The 16732-nt window shown below is 43.6% G+C and overlaps 1 protein-coding gene across 3 annotated transcripts in view; it reads left to right on the top strand.

The window, feature by feature from the left end:
• The window catches only part of FNIP1 (folliculin interacting protein 1), a 67961-nt gene that overhangs the window by 247 nt on the left and 50982 nt on the right, over positions 1–16732 (top strand). The gene's annotated exons all lie outside the window — the stretch shown is intronic.

Here is a 16732-nt window from a genome sequence, read left to right as displayed (position 1 = left end):
CTTCCCCCTCGGCAGCCGCCCGTCCTGCAGCGGGGCCGCTTGGCGCGGCTCCCCCGCTCTCCTCAGCCTCGCGCGTACCGCTGGCCCCGGGGTCCGTCCCCCGCCCCGCCGCGGGAGCCCCGGGAGCGCTGAGGTGCCCCGGTCCGGGCCCCTCAGGCGGGCGCTGGGCGGGAGCCCCCCGAGGCCGCCACGTCGGGGACGCGGCGCTGCCTCCTCACGGCTGCCTCCCCTCCCGGGGGCCGCCTCTCCTCCAGGCTGGGCCGTGCCACCCCCTCCCCTCAGGGCGGTCCCCTCACAGCGGGGTCCCCCCCCCGGGCAGCCCGGTGCGGAGCGGGGCTCAGCCCCAGGTCGGCCCGTCGCCGCCTTCCTGTGGGTTTCGCCCGGTCGCGATCAGCGGTGGCCCCCCCCCCCCCCCCCCCCGGGGCGGGTGTGGGGCCCCGGCCCCCCGCGGCTCCCTGCGGGGATGCTGCGGGTCGGGGAGTGGGGAAAGGCGCCATTCCGCTTGAGGCGGGCAAGCGGCTGGCGATCCCCAGGGAGCAACCTCAGAAAACGTGGAGGAAGGGGGGAGAAAACGTGAAGTTTTGGCCGCTGCCAAGAGAGGTGTAGGGTTTCTCGTGAAAATTTGTCATGCTCTAACCGCAACAAAACTGGATCCGCCGAGGGGTGCCAAGCACAACATGGGGAGGCAGGAAAGGGAGCCCTTCTCCAGGAGACCTTCCCCTGCCCACTCGGGGCGGGTGGGCCGCCGGAGCTGCGGGGGGGGCCGTGGGGTCGCAAAACCCCTCGGTGGGGTTTTGGTGGTGGCTCCGGTTTGCTGTCCTGCGTGGGGACTTGGTGCAGGGAGAGGCTTCTCTCGGGCTTCTGCGCCGGGGCCTAGAAATCACCCAGGGCCTCCTCGGGGGTGGGTTAGCTTGGAAACAGGTAGTTTTTGTGGCTGTAAAATAAGCGTTGCTCCACGAGTGGATAACGATTACGCTCGAAAGCGATGCAGTCCCAGTCCTGGCTGGCGTAGTGAAGAGGTAACCTGCAAAATCGTTTTAAAGTGCAGAGTTTGCGACTTGGATGCAAATACAATGTGCTTCATTAGTAAGAGTTATGCACTTCTTGAAACACTTCTAACAGTGTGGTAAAGCTCTCCTCCCACCCGCTGTCTTTAAATTTATTACCTACAAATGATCAGCCCTTGGGTTGCTCTATGAAGGGAGATCTCTGACTGATGGGCTTAATTTTATGTGGTGGGATATTCCTTTTAACTGCAGTGATACGTTTTAGCAATTTAGGTGGTTAATAGTATATCTGCAGTAATTTAAGCATCACGGTTTTCGCAGAACATTGGTGGGTCTTTTTGTGTCCTTATAGAGTCAGGACATGCTCCTGGACACTACCTGAAATACCGTGCTTTAACTGCTAGCACCCACCTTTTAAAGACACTGATCATAGCTGCTCTCACACCTCTCTGCTATTTGCTGCCAAGGTGGTTCCTTTTTTTAATGATCTTTTTTAAGAGACAAAATGTTTTAATGATGTCTGTGTCATTTTCTAAATCAGCTTAATACTGGGATGAGACCCCTTGGTGGGGAAGGGGCACTAGGACTGCTCTGTATAATTGCCTTGCCTTTTCCCCCCTGTTAAGACATTTGTTAGTGATGGATTTGTATAGAGACTGGTGGTTAATTCAACAGCTGCAGTGCAGACCCTGGGGCAGAAATGCGGTGATCATGCCTGTGTTGAAAGGAGCGAGAGTGACTACTCGGCAAGGTCTCTTCTTCCCTCTTCACCTGCATTGTTCTGTGCCAAACTGGATGTGAAATTTAAAAAAGATATGTCACTCTGTCTGCTCTTACCCTCCTGCATTTACGTACTGCTGTTTCACTTTGTGATGTGAACTGTCAACCGGTAACTAGTGAATTTGCAGTTATTTTCTTTTTGGCGGACGCACAGGTATAAAATCCCAGGAGGAGGCTGACGGTTCTTCTGACTAAGACTCTGGGGGTGGCTGGGAGACCCGGTGCTTACTTAGGAGAGCCAAGTAGTAGTATTTTTTGAAGACTAATACAGATGCCCTCTAGGCATGTTGCCTAATGGCTGCTTTCATTTTCCAAATGGGGATAAGTCTTTAGTTAATCCTCACTATGTATGGTCTTATCAGTTACTGGTGAAACTTTTGGATAATACACAAAATAAAGACCGTTATTTATTACAGCTGGGTCTTTAGAGAGTGCAAACAAGCACTCTGGATTTTTGGACTGTTCTTGGTTCCAGTAAACCTGAAGGCAACAGCCTCATCAATTTCATTGGGGCAAGGTTATGTTTATGGATTGATATATTATTATCTGTTTATATTCTAAATAACAGAACATTTTCCAAATATTCTGAGCGCTGTTATTTTTGACTGTCTTCACTTTGAAAGCTTTGCCCTCTTACTGAGGGGAGACTGTAGAACAACCATAAAAAAAATACATAAATTCTCTTAATGTATTTTGTGAATAATATGTACTTAGAGAGAAAAGCCCAACTACTCTGGCAGTGACATCAGTATAGCAGAACATACAAGGATGATTTTGATGCTCATTCTTTTTTTGACTATGAATATATTTTGCATTTCCATCAGGTTTATTGTGAAAATTTACCAGGACATAAATTCTACTTAATATGAACTTACACTGTTTCGAAAATAAAATAATACTTTTCAGGGGAAATGTATTTGGTTTAGTTGCTGGTTTTTTTGGGTTTGGTGGTTGTGTCCGTCCCCCGTGTCCCCCCCCTCCCCCCGCCCAGAATCTCTTTCTGTGCTGTGGGGGTGTGAAATTTTATGAGTCTGGGTCTCGCCAGACTGTAAAATCCTTCAGAACTAGGTGCTGGAGAGGTTAACAGTTCTAGCGATGTGACCAGTAAGTTAGTGACTGTAAAGTATTTGCTGATGTACCAGTTTGCCATTTTTTTTTTTTAATATATATAAGCAGTTTATTTTACAGAAGAAGCCTTAGGAAATCACAATAGATCCACTACATATTAGTATTTTAGTTCTTCAGTTTAACCGAGGGCAATTGGCAGGCTTGGCCCTTAGACTGAAATCTCTCAGTACAGCTCGACATTCACATGGTGAGCAAGAATATTCAAAATTTTAGTGGTTAGATCTGTTTACAAGAAACACAGAAACACCTGCAAGTATTCTAGAGAAGAGACAAACCCTTAAGTTCCAAGGTGTAGAGCACCCGCTGTCTACTGCAAATAGTACTCACATGAGTGGATTTTCCCTGAGGGTAACTTTTACTATAAATAGGAGCTCTTGGCCATGTTGTAGCATCTGGCACTGGCGGCTGCTGGTGACAGGAGAGCTCAGCCCAGGCCTGGGCTGTTACAATTAGGAATATGAGATTTCAGGTATGTTGTTTTGTAGAATTTTAGAATCAAAGTATTCCTGTTGTAAAAATACATAAAGCTGCTCACATGAGTTGTGTGCTGTACGTGTATAAAATGTTTATACACTTTTAAATAGCAATTAAATGAACCCTGCTCCAGAATTTTCTGATCAATCTCCCTGGTAAAATGGAAACAATCTTACAAAAACTTCCTTAAACTAAGCAAAAGAAGCCACGCATTTCTGCTATTTGTTATATGGGCACACAAAGTATTCCACTGCACATTTACTTTACTGACTGCCACAGATACCGATTTCGAGCTTCTATTTCTTTTCTGGTTTTCTCTAGGGGTCTGCTTCAGTACTTTCGAGAAGAGGGAGCTGCTGAACCACTGATAACCAGCTTTTTGTTCTTCAAAATGGGCTCAGTAAATTACCGAGAGGTCTCAGGCTTTATTTCTTTGTTGTTATGTGGGCAGTATTTCCAATGGTAAATACAGCTGTAAGGACTGCAGCAGAGTTTTTGCAGGAGAGTGCGTCCATTGAGATCGTAATTGGGCTTGGAGCACTATTAACCTATTGCAGAGGGAGAGGGATGGTCCTTTAATACTGAATTATGGGACTGGTACATTTGGAGGTTGTATGTAGGAGGGAAACTCAGTGTTTTTTTCCATCTTATGCATAAAGTTCAAATACTTGTTCCCTTGTATCTCTAGACATCCCACACCTAGCTGGGGGATAGAGGGATTATTAATTAGAAGTTCTTATTACACTACAGCTCAATAGAAGTTTCAGTGTCTCTTTTTTTAATCTAGGGAGCTCTTAAAGAGCCATCTCACCCCGAGGGGCATTCCACCAATGTTTGCAAACTCTGTTTTGCTCTTGTTAAAGCACCTGTTGTAGAGGTACAGCTGTGTGGTAATTGTTCAAGCTTGAAAGAACCCCTTCCAGTTTCGAGTCTTACCAACGGTGTGGAGTATCTTTGGGCACATTCTTCCTTTAGGGGTTTGCTTTGGTTATCTGGGTATTTCTGAGGACGAGTGCAGTTTTCCAAGTGGGCAGATACAGGAATAAATGACTTTAAACGTTCTTTTCTTTCTTTATGGAGGAGGCCATTTTCGGTCATCCTGGAAACGTGCTTTCTTGGGGTCTTTCTGTAATACGTGCTGCTCCTTTATTGAGAGAATAGTTTGCCAGGTTCCTGAGATTTGAAAGGCCTAAGGCTGGCTGCAAAGTAGTATTTCCTGAAATCTGTCTAGGCAAGTATCTCCCATCAGCCCAGATATTCTCCGTGGCAGTGACTTTAAATGGTATCCTGAGATTTGTTTCCTTTCACATAATTTTTGGCAGCAGGATTCATCAAGGGAATTGCAATAAACCTAGAGTTGGAAATGGGTAGCATGATACAAAGATGCTTCATGAGCCAGTTCCTCTGCAGAGCTATTGTTCTTGCCCAGTAAAAATGCTATATGCTTTCTTACAAAGGCATAATTGCTTCTTGAACCAGGAGCTAATTTCTTGAAATAAACTGTGACGAGACTCGGAGACATCTAACAACGTGTAGCTGGGGACTTTTTAAAGTGGAGGCTGGAGTAAGGTGAAGGAGGAACATGAAAGTTGTCTTTACATTGATTTTCCAGTCAGAGTTTTACCCACAAAACTTCTTGGTAAGTTTTCGCATTATTTCTGAAGGTGGCTAGCACTGGTGACGTAAATGTTGTGGTATTGTTACAGGGACTGCTTTGTGTTTGTTCCTCCTGTGCTCAGAGCAGGGGTAACCACCACAGATTGCCATGTTGCTTTCCATATTTAAGGTATGGCTTCATGAGATGCCAAAGGAGTTCAGAGCCAGCGGTGTCTGGACACTGTAGTATCATCAGGTCTGAGGTTTGAGAGAGAGCTTAAACAATTGAACTGACAAAAACACTGCCAAAATTCTTATTGAATTAACCTTCCACAACGAACAAGGTATCCCACTCCACCCAGTCAAAGGCTTTTCTGTCAACAGCAGGTAGCTTTGTGTACAGCCTGGCTGAGCCCAGGGAAGCAAATCTCTTACCAAGTCCTTGTGAGCAATACAGCTAGCAAATTCATTACCTTAACAGCGCCACACAAGGCTTTTTTAAGCTGTTCCTCAACAGTGCTGTCATTGCGTCAAGCCAGTCTGACCAAAACCTGCTATTAATGAAATAGTGTGTTTTGATATTTGTTTACTCTGGCATTCTTCAAGTCTTTCACCAATAGTTGTAAAACTCCTGGAATTTCACCACCTCAAAGTCTATCTTCAAAAAGAGCTTTAGCTGGACTTCATTTTGAAATAGCTCCAGCTTTTCATCTTTTCCAGTTATCTGATGAATTTAAAAAGCTTTTGTCCCATAATATTTTAAGACTGTTCAAATTCTTAAACATCTGAAATGTTCTTGTGTTTTTATTAAGCTCATTTCTGCCCTTTAATGTCCCTTAAGTTTTGTTTTTTATAAAAAAAAAAATCCATCTCTTCTGTAATATCTCTGGAAGAGTTTTTGGCTTTTTGGTTGCATTCATTAGCTTGAGTGTAGCAAGTTTTAATAAATATTTCACTTTGATTTATGCGCAGTTTTCTCTATCGCTATGATGACTTTGACCTGTATTTTGAAGTATATTGCTGTTTTCTAAAGTACTTCTTTTTGCCAAATTCTGTTATGCATTTCCTGTCATCTGAGCTTTTATGTACCTTCCAGTGCTTTAAATCAACTTTCGTCTTGGAAGCAGAGACATAGAAATTAATAGGTTCCAGTAAGCATCTCTGGAGCACGGAGAAAGTTTTGACAATTTCTGCTGAAGGGGCCACTCTCCAAGCCCTCCTTGACACCACTCTGTAGGTCTCCGAGTGCTTCTCCAGGTAGGCATGTGTTGCTGCTAAAAGATCCAGCATGTCCTTGAAAATTATATGCTAGCTCTGAATAAGGCAATGCTGCAAGCTGGCTCTGTACAGTGGCTGAAGGAGCTCCAAATCAGAGGGTCGGCGGTCCAGCCGATGATTATTATTTAGTGGTATTATTGTCAGATCCAAATGAATTAACTTGGATCAGTAACCCCATCGTGCTAGGTGCATGTGAACACAGAGAATGACCAAATAATTTGAAAACTGTTGGGGTGCTTGTGCCTACCTGACTTTGTGCCTTGGAAAATTTTCCTCTGCCCTGGTGGGAACGCACCTTGTGTAGCCCTCGCTTCGCTTCAGCTTCCTCCCATCGCCCATGGAACAGGGAACATGAACAGTGGAGTGGAAAAGCCCTCTGCTTGTTTTTTCCTCTACCTTTTCAGAAGGAGGTAAAGATACAAAATGAGCTAACACACAGGTTAAGGGTCACCCTTATTGCCTTTCATACTGGCATCTCCTGTGGTGGTTGGGATCTTGCGGTGACTTGAGAACTTGGCATCACGAGGTCGGTGCCGTCAGCGCGCGCTCGGCTTCCTCCCAGCCTGCAACATCGCTTCCTCCCCCTGGGATGGCACGGGTTGTCTGAGGATGGCCTGCGGTCTCTTCCTTCGCTAAGCTGCCCTTGGAACAGTCGCTTTCTTGGTTCCCCTTCCAGCTTTTCAACTCCTTCCTCTAAGTTATAAATCTTTTTGAGGAGAGGCTGAGTGAGCGAATCACATGGTGCCTTTTTACCACTGGGATCTCTGCCTGCTAGGCCTTCAGGCCATGGTACTAATTTGGATCTTGCCAGCTGATCAGGTGAATCCTTTGATTTTACTTTGAGTTTTTCTTGGATTTCCGATTGTACGTGCCAGACAAGCGAGTGTGGCATTTTCCCTCCTCTGGAAGGCATGGATGTCTGCTGTCCTCTTCCCCATGGGTTTGAGCCAATGGGCCTGAGACAGACCCTGCTCCCATGCCCATTCTGTGGAAACGGGATGAGCTGGCCCGTCATCTCCACTGTGGGAGAAAGAGTATGTTGACTGCTTGCCATGGTTTCTGTGTGTCTGAAAATGTATGTGTAGGTATAGTAGAGTAAAAATGCTTCTTTACACTTGGGTTACGCTGGCAAGTGTTGTAAGAAGGTGTTTCTGCAAACTTAAGGGTACTGTTTTTTCCCCTCGTTCTGCAGGTGAGGTCATAGGGGTATGAAGGTGTGCCAGGAGCATGGGGTGTATGTACCTGTTTGTCCACTGTGAGGTCTTCTCCTTTTCTGAAACAATTCCACCATTCGTTTTCTGGTGACTGAAGGTGTGTTTACATGTCTCATGTTGTAAACCTTGCTCTCTTGGGGTGATCAGCTCCTCTGGTTGACTGATGGATTGTCCTCCTTATGTTTTCAAAGGGCTTTATCCTTTGCTGTGTGTATACTTCTGAGTTAGCGTATGCTCATGGTGACAGCTTGGATGAATTCAGGCTTCTGTTCTGGAATAAACTGGTCCAGTGTGACTTGGAGCCTGAAACTTGTGTTGTAATTTTGGCTGAATGCTGGAGGTGACCACTTTAGAAGCATGTTTTACAAGTGGAAAGTAGCGCACACGGTGGTTTCATGCTCAGAGGCTGTGTTCCCTCCTATTGCTACATCTGGAGCAGAATGTCTGCAAGATCACATGTTCGTGAGTAATGTTAGGAAAAATGCAGAGCTCAGTTGCACCAGCAAATCCACAGCATGGTTGTGCTGGGCTTCCAGAATCAGCCAAGAGCAGAATTTGTCTCTGAAGACTTGAAAAAATTTGCGTTTGTGGTATAGATAGAGAACCTTAATCTATAAAATATCTGCTGGAGGAAAAAAAAGTTTATGCCCATTAAAAACAGGAAGTAATTTTATTCATCTGTAAATGACTTGCTAATGCACCAGCTGCTCCACCTTACACTGAGTAGTAACAGAATTCATATATGGGAAATACTCCTTTGAAAAAACTCACTTGCACAAAATACACATGCAATTCTGCTGTGCCTGAGGAACGTGACCATAACTACTACATTCAAAAGGGGCAGTCCTCTCTGCAGGATTAATCACTTATTTCTAAAAATACATACCCAAATGTGTTGTGCTCTGTAGAAGAGTGAACGGTTATTATGTAGTCTTTGTATCAAAAAGGATTTATTTATTTTTACAAAAACGTGTTGTGCTGTTGCTTAGTGCTCAACTGAAGCTTTTAATTGAGGTAATTCTGCACATTTGCGTAAGAAGTACGACCTTTTTCTTTTCTGAAACCGATAGCTTCTGTAGATACTATTATTCAGAATACAATACACTACAGACAAACTTGTTCAAACATGTGAATTGCAGCACAAAATACTACACAAACTACATACAAAATATTAACAGTGTGTGCATATAGCATGCATCCACGAGTACAATGTGTTTGTACAAAGTTTTCTGTCCTTTCTGAAAAAGTAATTTCATAGTCCTTACCAAGTGATTAGACTTCTGGACTTAACAAGTTTGACTACATGTAAAAGCTCTTTATTTTAAACAGTCTTGCCTGATGCTTTTGGGGTGATAATCTTGGTATCCTCCAGCTTTTATGTATTATCTTTGAAACTATGGCCCTGAAAGAAGCCCCCATTTTGTACAGGTGAAGGACTCTTTGCAGTGATGCCAGTGTCGCTTAGTAACAACAAGCTTGGCGGTAGACACCCCCTGCCCCCTTCAGCCTAAACAAGTGAACAACCCAACAATACTCCGTGATCGGTTGTACCGTGAGCGCAGACCTGGGCGGCAGCCTTTGCTGAAAGCAGCGATCTTGAAGCGTGGAAATGATCCATCACACACTGCTGATCCTGCTCTGCTTCTCCAGGATGTTTCCACAACTTCGTCAGGAGTGATTTTGGCCTAAAATGAGTAAAATACATCACAGAAACAATCCTATTTCCTTTAATGTAGGTACTGTTCGTGCCCTGTGCGTTCATAGTGTTTGATACTCCTCCAGATCTGCGTGTGCCTCATTAGCAGTGTCTTCAAATATCTTTCCCTTGCTCCAGCCAAAATGTCAACAAAACATAAAACTTCTAATAGTACCACAGACCCTCTACTCTTTCAGTTTGTGTGATATGTAACTGGAAAGAAACAGGAGCCAAATTACAGTTCTCTGCCATCTGTTTTAGTTGATAAATGAAGAAACTTTGAGCTCAGTTCAGCCCTGACTTTAGGTCCTGGCATTGTGCCTGTTTAAGCCAGAGCAGTATCTTGACCCCAGTTCCTGTGTCATTTTCCACTTTAAGAGAGAGAAGGTATATTGTTTGTTTGAGCATCGCCCATAGGAGCAGTTGCTTTGCTATATGCTTTCTTTGCTTTTTATTTTAGCCTCGGTACCTATGGAAATGGTGGCTCATGCAGTGCTGCGCTCGGTCTTGCGCTGCCATCTTAGTAATTTCTAAACCTTTTGATCAGCTTCAGTCGTGTGTGGTGGAGAATGCGAGAACAGAAGTCTGAGTGAGCTGAGTTGCTGTAACTTTAGTGAAAATCCTGCACGTGCTGTTGGGTGCCTCCTGCCCATTAGTACCCGTGAAGCTCCGAGTTGGCTACCCCTCGTCGTGTTGCTCTTTCCAGTGGGCATGTCAGAAGAGACATGGGGAGAGCCAGAGTATGGGCATATTGGAAGAAGACAGTAGACATGTGGCTTCATAGTTTGCTCAGGGAACAGCTATAGTGTGACCACAAGAAAGGCCAGTCCTGGACTACCGTGAATACCAGAATATCAAAATCTGTGCTGAATTATTCTGCTTTCTAGCTAGTACTAAAATAACACACTGTCTGCTACATACCCACATTTCTCTTGCCTCATGCATTCCTTGCACAGCTTTGTCCCAAGGAAAAAACAGGCCTCCAAAGACTGTGGACTCAGCACTTAGATTGCCATGTTTGGGGGTAATTATGAAAGAGGACGGTAAGTCAGAAGGAAGCACGTGTGAGCAGTTAGCTGAGAAGTGAACTATCAAACAGGAATGAGATTCTTGTCGGGTTTTTTTGCCCCCCCCCCCGTGAAGACCTACCTAGAAAATGTTCTTGCCATTTGGAGAGTTGGCTGAATGGTTTGCTTACTCCTTTTCATGAAACTTGATATCAGAAATTGGTAGAAAAACATGTTAGTTCAGGTGTTAATGAAAAATAGTTGCAGATGATAAGCTGTGTGGTTGTGTGTGCAGGGAACAGGCTGCAAAACATGAGGTGAGCGCGCTCTCCTTCTCAGAAGCTTGTTCTAGTTGAATGACATTATCTGAACATCTGAGAAGCTGTTAAGGAAGTAGTGTGCCAGAATTTTCTTGTTCCTACAGGAAAAATAACAGTATTACCCCCTAAGACAGAGTTAAAGAAATGCCTCAAATGTTAGGACAGTGAATTGGCTTACATTGCTAACTGTGTTTCTATTTAAAGGCAGCCCAAACTCTGACATAACTTCGATAGTCAGACAGAAAAAGGTGATTGGTTTTCAGTACTTAAACATATTTCAGCTGCTGTGAGTTACTGGAAATTACTCTACTTTCTTAGTAGAAAAGGAAATTGTTCTACTGACAGCATGGAGGGCTAAGAAGCTGTGAAAATGAGCATGTTGGTTTCTTAACTACATGTTTTTTCTAGTCATACAAGAGATGCTAATCATGAACTCATGACCTCTTTTTTTCCAAAACAGACATAATTAAAAAGTATAGAATTAAAAAAAAGGCAACTTAAAATAAATTCTTATGAGACTGTAACAGAATTATATCTTTATATAAACAGAAATGTTTATCAAACTTTCTTTTTCAGATAAGCAAAAATATCACTTTGGTATAAGACTGATTTTAATTTACTTGCTTTAAATTTTAGTGGTTTTCTCATAGTATCTTATGTGCAGTTATCTTCAAATGAATTATTTTGGTTAGTCTGAAAGTATCTATTTTAAAATGTGTCATCAGATTTTCTTTTTCAATTGAAGAATGCTCACAGAACTGCTAGATAGCTTGTGTTTGTGTGTTGTGTAAGACTTTTTTCGCATTGGGGTCAGAAGGAAAGACACTAGGTATTAGGTTTTTTGTTTGTTTGGGTTTTGGGGTTGTGTCGTCCCCCCCCAGGATTTGGTATATATTCATTTAAAGACTCGTCTTTTCTGTTACTAGCTAGGAGGACAAATCAGCTAAATTACACTCAGGAGATGACATTAGTCCACACCCACACTGGGGAAAAAAAACCATGCAACATAAAGTAAAATTCACTAATGGCAATTGTTCTCATCTGTATGGATAGAGAAGACAGGAAAACAAAATGTACAGGGAACAGGGAGTTTGACAAGAGATTGTTCCTATATAAAATTTAAAAAAATAAGAGAAACTTAGAAATGAAGGCAAATACAAAATGGCCCAGTCCTATAAAGTCCTCAGCGTAACTCAGTGGGGTTTGAAGGCTTTCAGTGCTGCAGCCTTGAGCTTTGCTAAAGGATATTTATGCTGGAAGAAAAGAGATCCTAAGAGCAAGACCGACCCTACTCTTGGATCTCTGTCTCCTATATATATATGTGTGTGTGTGTCTGTATACATATATGTGTGTATTTCAAAATATACCCAGGTGCCTTCATTTGCTGTCATGGCTCTGAGCATATGTGCACCTGTATAAACTTACAGTAATCAGAAGACCATAAAGCAAAAGCCTGCCTACCTTGTGCAGCAGAGTGCTTGACTGTTGTCTTTGTAGGAAGGTCTTTTGCGTTTCCCCCAGCAGTGAGATAGATAAATTCAGTGTATGTGTACACTGTGTAGACAGGCCTGAATTGTTTTAATGTAACGCTGGACAGACGTGTTCGCTTCTTAGATCAGAATCATTGTTGTAAGATTTTTGTGTTGGGGTTTAGGGGGGTAATAGGTGCTGTATAAATATCAGCTACGATATTGGCAACAGAAGAGATGGAGAGACTTGTGAAAACTATAATCTTTATTTTCTTTCACTTTTCTTGTCTTGTGGACAAGAAAAAGATTGTTCCCTGTGGTTATCAGTGCAGTGCACGCAGCCCTAGAGCAGCTGGAGACCACCGCTTCTGTATCTGCTGGTGGTGGGAAGGGGCCAGGGCTGGTAGGTGGTCTAGCTCCACCTTCTGCATAGCGGCAGCAGGGGAGAGGGGTGCAGTGGGCTTTTATTTGGAAGGTGTAACATGAACAATGACAGCTGCTAAGTACAAAAAATAAGTCAGGCTGGAAACACTGGGTGTGAAGTGAGTGTAATGAGTATAAAGTGGTAGCATCTTGGAGTTGCCCTGTATTCAGAAAGATACAAAGATACGTGTGCAAGTGTAGTTGGAAGCAGTTCAATGGTGCTACTGTGATTTAATGCATACATTTTACAGGATTCTTTCTGCTTGGTATTCCCTGCTCCTCGTAATGTTCTCCCTCATCATCACTGTCCCTGTTGTTTGCTTTGGGAACTAGTATTTACACACATGCACACACACACAGAGGAAGAAAAGAGTTAAAGTCCAGCTCACTTTCCCTTCCATTTTTCTGTTCTCCTCTTAGTTTTGTCCTGTCTGAGACCTGCAGTGCTGCCTCTCCTTTCTGAAGGTTTCCCCTGGGTGCTGTACCGTCCCCTCCTCCTCCTGCCACAAGCAGCAGGGTGCATCCTGTTTGGGGTTACTGCTGTGTCACTTCAAATGACATGCGCTAGCATGAGAAGGGGAAAGGGAAACGAAGAGCCAAGTGAGCGATTACTTTGCCAACAGTTCCTTTCAAAAAAAAAAAAAAAAAATCCAACAAAACCACCCAGTCCAAAATGTCCTGGTGGCATTGACAGCTATTGCTGTCCAGCACGTGAGCCTTTCTTTCCTGTTGATGCAGCAGAATAAATAGCTTCATGTGGTGCTGTTACTGGTTCACAGCAGGATACCTGCAACACTAGGCTTCTTCAAGTTCCCACTTCTTACAGATGCTCGTGTGGACGGACTGAATAGGGAGAAAAAAGATGAGGCAAGAAAATGCTTTTGAATGAGAAAGTGAAGCTGAGTCTGCCACTCCGTAGGAATGAGAGGAAACAATAAATGGTTTTTTTTGTTCATCTTAGACTGCGGTACGTGAACTACAGAAGATGCAAGAGCTGATGCTGAGCTGATCGGGGCTAGTCAGAAATGGCTTGTTCTGCTGCAACCCCAGGGGAGTCCTCCTAGGAGTCAGGCAGGAGGTGCCCCAGCCACATCTGTTGGCAAGCCGTGTTTGCTGGGAGTGTCTGGAACTACATTCTCATCAAACCCATTACCACCAGCAAAAAGGGGTTTATTGAACATACACTAAATATATATATATCTTGATGAAGTACAACCTCTCCCAGTGGAACAATATAGGTTTTATGAAGTGTTTCTGTTGATTCTGTGAGCTGTGAGGCAGAGCTGGTTTGGACTGTGTGTTCCAGCTCAATCCTGCGATAAGGAAGGTGTGTGTGTGTGGAGTGAGTTTGTGCTGATACCCAGGGAGGGCAGGCTGAGCTGAACCTGCAATTTCTTTATCATAGACCAAGATTTTAACAGTAAGAAAAGCTATGTGGACTCATAGGGGCTGTTGTCAGCTGATGCTCAGAGCTTGCATGTATCTGTCTTGTGGAGTTTTCAGTAAGACTTGACCAGTTCAGCCGTTCTGCAGTGGAAAATCCCTCTAGATGGATAGTTGTGTTGAAAAACTTATTTTGTTTAATCATCACAGGGCAATGGCCAGTCCTGCACTGTATTTTCCATTCCTATCGTTCTTAGAAACCCAAGACTGTGAGCATGTAGTGAGACTTAGAAAACTGAAGGGGACAGCAGAAAGTCTGAGAGTATGGAGTTCGGTATGGCAGTGAGCAAAGCACTCTATTGCAAACCCAGTAGAGCACTTCGTTAAGCTTGGTGTAAAGACTGAGCAGCTCCTTTAAAATCAGAGGGACCACTAGCTGGCTGACAGCTTAAAAAAGCATGCTTAAGTGCTCTTCTGCTTTGGGGAACCCAAGTATTCAGGACCTCACAGTTTTAGTGCATTTGTTTGCTGGGTGCCAGGCTGTTCCATTATTCTGGCAGTCTGTATCTTTTTGCAGATATTAAATGAAGTTGTATGGCCATGTGGCTTGTTCAAGCATCTAATTTTTATTTGTCCTCATGTCCTTATGAGTTACATAAAAGTGAAGTCAAGCAATGTCTTTAGTGTCTGCTCTATATAGATCTACCTGAAATAGTTTCAGGTCACCTTTGCATGCTTAATTTGGAAAACAGTTGAGCAGCATGACTCTTGCCTTAGAGAATTGAGCAGTCTAGGCTTCTCACAGTAGTCTTGGGGCTCTTGCAATATCTGTGCAAATCAAGATCTCATCCCTTCCGCAAATTAAGCAGGGGCCTGTTCAACTTGTAGAGCCAGTAAGGGAGGGATGTTCAGTCCACGGGTTGGAGCCAAGTTAGAGAAGTCTTCCCTCCTGGAAAGCAGTTGTAGGATAGATCCAGTCCACCTCTATATACATTAACGTTACTTGGCAGATCTGTGAAAGTGTTCCTGATTGTTTCTGGTTCAGAGCCTGGCAGTAGTTTTGAAATGCAGTGAACTTCCTGGTTAGTAGTTTTGAGGGTTAACTAAGGGGATTGGTTAAAGGCTCCCAGGCACAGAGCTGTCACAGAAGCAAGTAACCGCTGTGTGCAGAAAGGTTGCAGAATTGGGCCAAGCATCGCATCGGGCTTTTGAAGGTGCTGGAGGATGCTTAGATCACAAGTGACAAACACAGTGGTGTCAGGCAGTTGTTGATTCATGGGGAGTATCTGTCATTTGCACTCGTGGGATATCGGTATAAATGTACGGATAGGCCAGACTGGGATTTCATTCCATAGATATTAATTTGTTATACTTGTTTATACAATCATCCTCTGTCTTTAGTTTGCAGTTGTTCCTGTGTAACTGAGATGGGTTTTTGGTGAAATCTGAGGGGGGAATAAGACTGAGTCAGCACTCTGCTTAAGCCGTGTGCTTTACTTTAAGTATGTAAGTAGTTTCATTGCTCCCAACGAAACCACTCATGTGCTTAGCATTAAGCATGTGTTTTAAATAAGTTGCTGATCCAGAGTCTAATTTTTTTTTTTTGGAGTAAAATCTACACAAATGAGGAGGGTAAGACTACAAACACACAATGTTTAAAATGCTACAAATCAAAGGTTTAAGGTAGTATTCTTCAGGAAAAAAGCTCTTGGCATTTAATGCATTTTAGTGACACACTGAGCTTAAATGTCACCTTCGTTGGAAAAATGATCATCATCTGTTAATTTTATGTGACTGTCTTGATAAATGACCTGGTAGCAAGCTAAAGTTCACTGTAGTCCTCTGCCACATCAGGCTTTAGACTGAAAGCAGCATTTTGGGATTATCCCTACGTCAAACCTCGGTTGAACTGACTACATATAAATAATTGTCCGCCAGCTTTTCCTATTACAAATATACACAGTTTGTGAAATTGCTTTACCATGTGCTGAAAATTTCTTTGATATTTTTAAAAGCCTGTTGCTATGGAAACTGGACCCCATAACAGAAAAGATTTTTGGTAGTAAGAAGGTTAAGAAATTCAGTTAACAACCAGGAATAAAGCCATAGCAAAAGAGCTTGTATTCTTTTTTCAAAAGCAAACAAACAAACCCCAGAAGAAAGCATGGTATCCCAAAAACAACTTGGACCTGGATTACCAGATGGAAGGGCACACCCTGCTCGCAGAGCTTCAGAGCTCAGCTGGGGAGCTCGCAGTGCAAATACTCAAGCTGGTCTCCGCTCTTACGGTGGGGAATAACTGGGGAGTTCACAAGCATCTTGCTCCGAAATAATTCATGTGTCTCTCTTTCATAGGGAAAGGTGGAAGTGATTTGATGGTTTGGCTTATGGGCAAGGAAACATGAGTTTTGCTTCTCAGAACTGGATGTCCCCTTTGTGCTTTGCTAATACAGAAACTGGCAGAACAGGCATTACTTTGACGTTAGGGCTTGCAGCCCTGTTTCCTTGTGTCTCATGACTGAGTGAATCAACACCTAATTAAACAGTCACATGAGGGACAGAGTAAAATGCTGCTGAGGCACTGATCATTGTGAATCTTTGGAGAATAACTACTTACATCTGTCTTCCTCCTTCTCCAAGGAACCCTGAACAGCTGCAGCTTTGCTTCCCCCCCCCCCCCGCCCCAGGGGAAAAAAGATCACGTAAACCTCAGCTAAAGCAATGCTGTCTGCAGATAAATGAGACCTGGGGTAGGGGGAAGAGAAGACTTGGAAGTACTGGACAAAATCTTGAGAAATTGGAATGATTTGAGTTTGTGCTGGGGATGACTTAGCTGAAAGCTTGAAGTTGTAGTCCTTGTGCAGTTGACACTTCTGGTAATTTAACTGAAAGTGTGAATGTTGGGCAAGGAAGTACAGTAAGCTCTTCGAAGTGGTCTGGGGGGATTCTTGATATTT

The sequence above is a fragment of the Gymnogyps californianus genome, chromosome 14, assembly GCF_018139145.2.
Source record: "Gymnogyps californianus isolate 813 chromosome 14, ASM1813914v2, whole genome shotgun sequence".
NCBI lineage: Eukaryota > Metazoa > Chordata > Aves > Accipitriformes > Cathartidae > Gymnogyps > Gymnogyps californianus.
The sequence above is the reverse complement of the archived record's forward strand: the minus strand, read 5'-3'. Positions and strand labels throughout refer to the sequence as shown.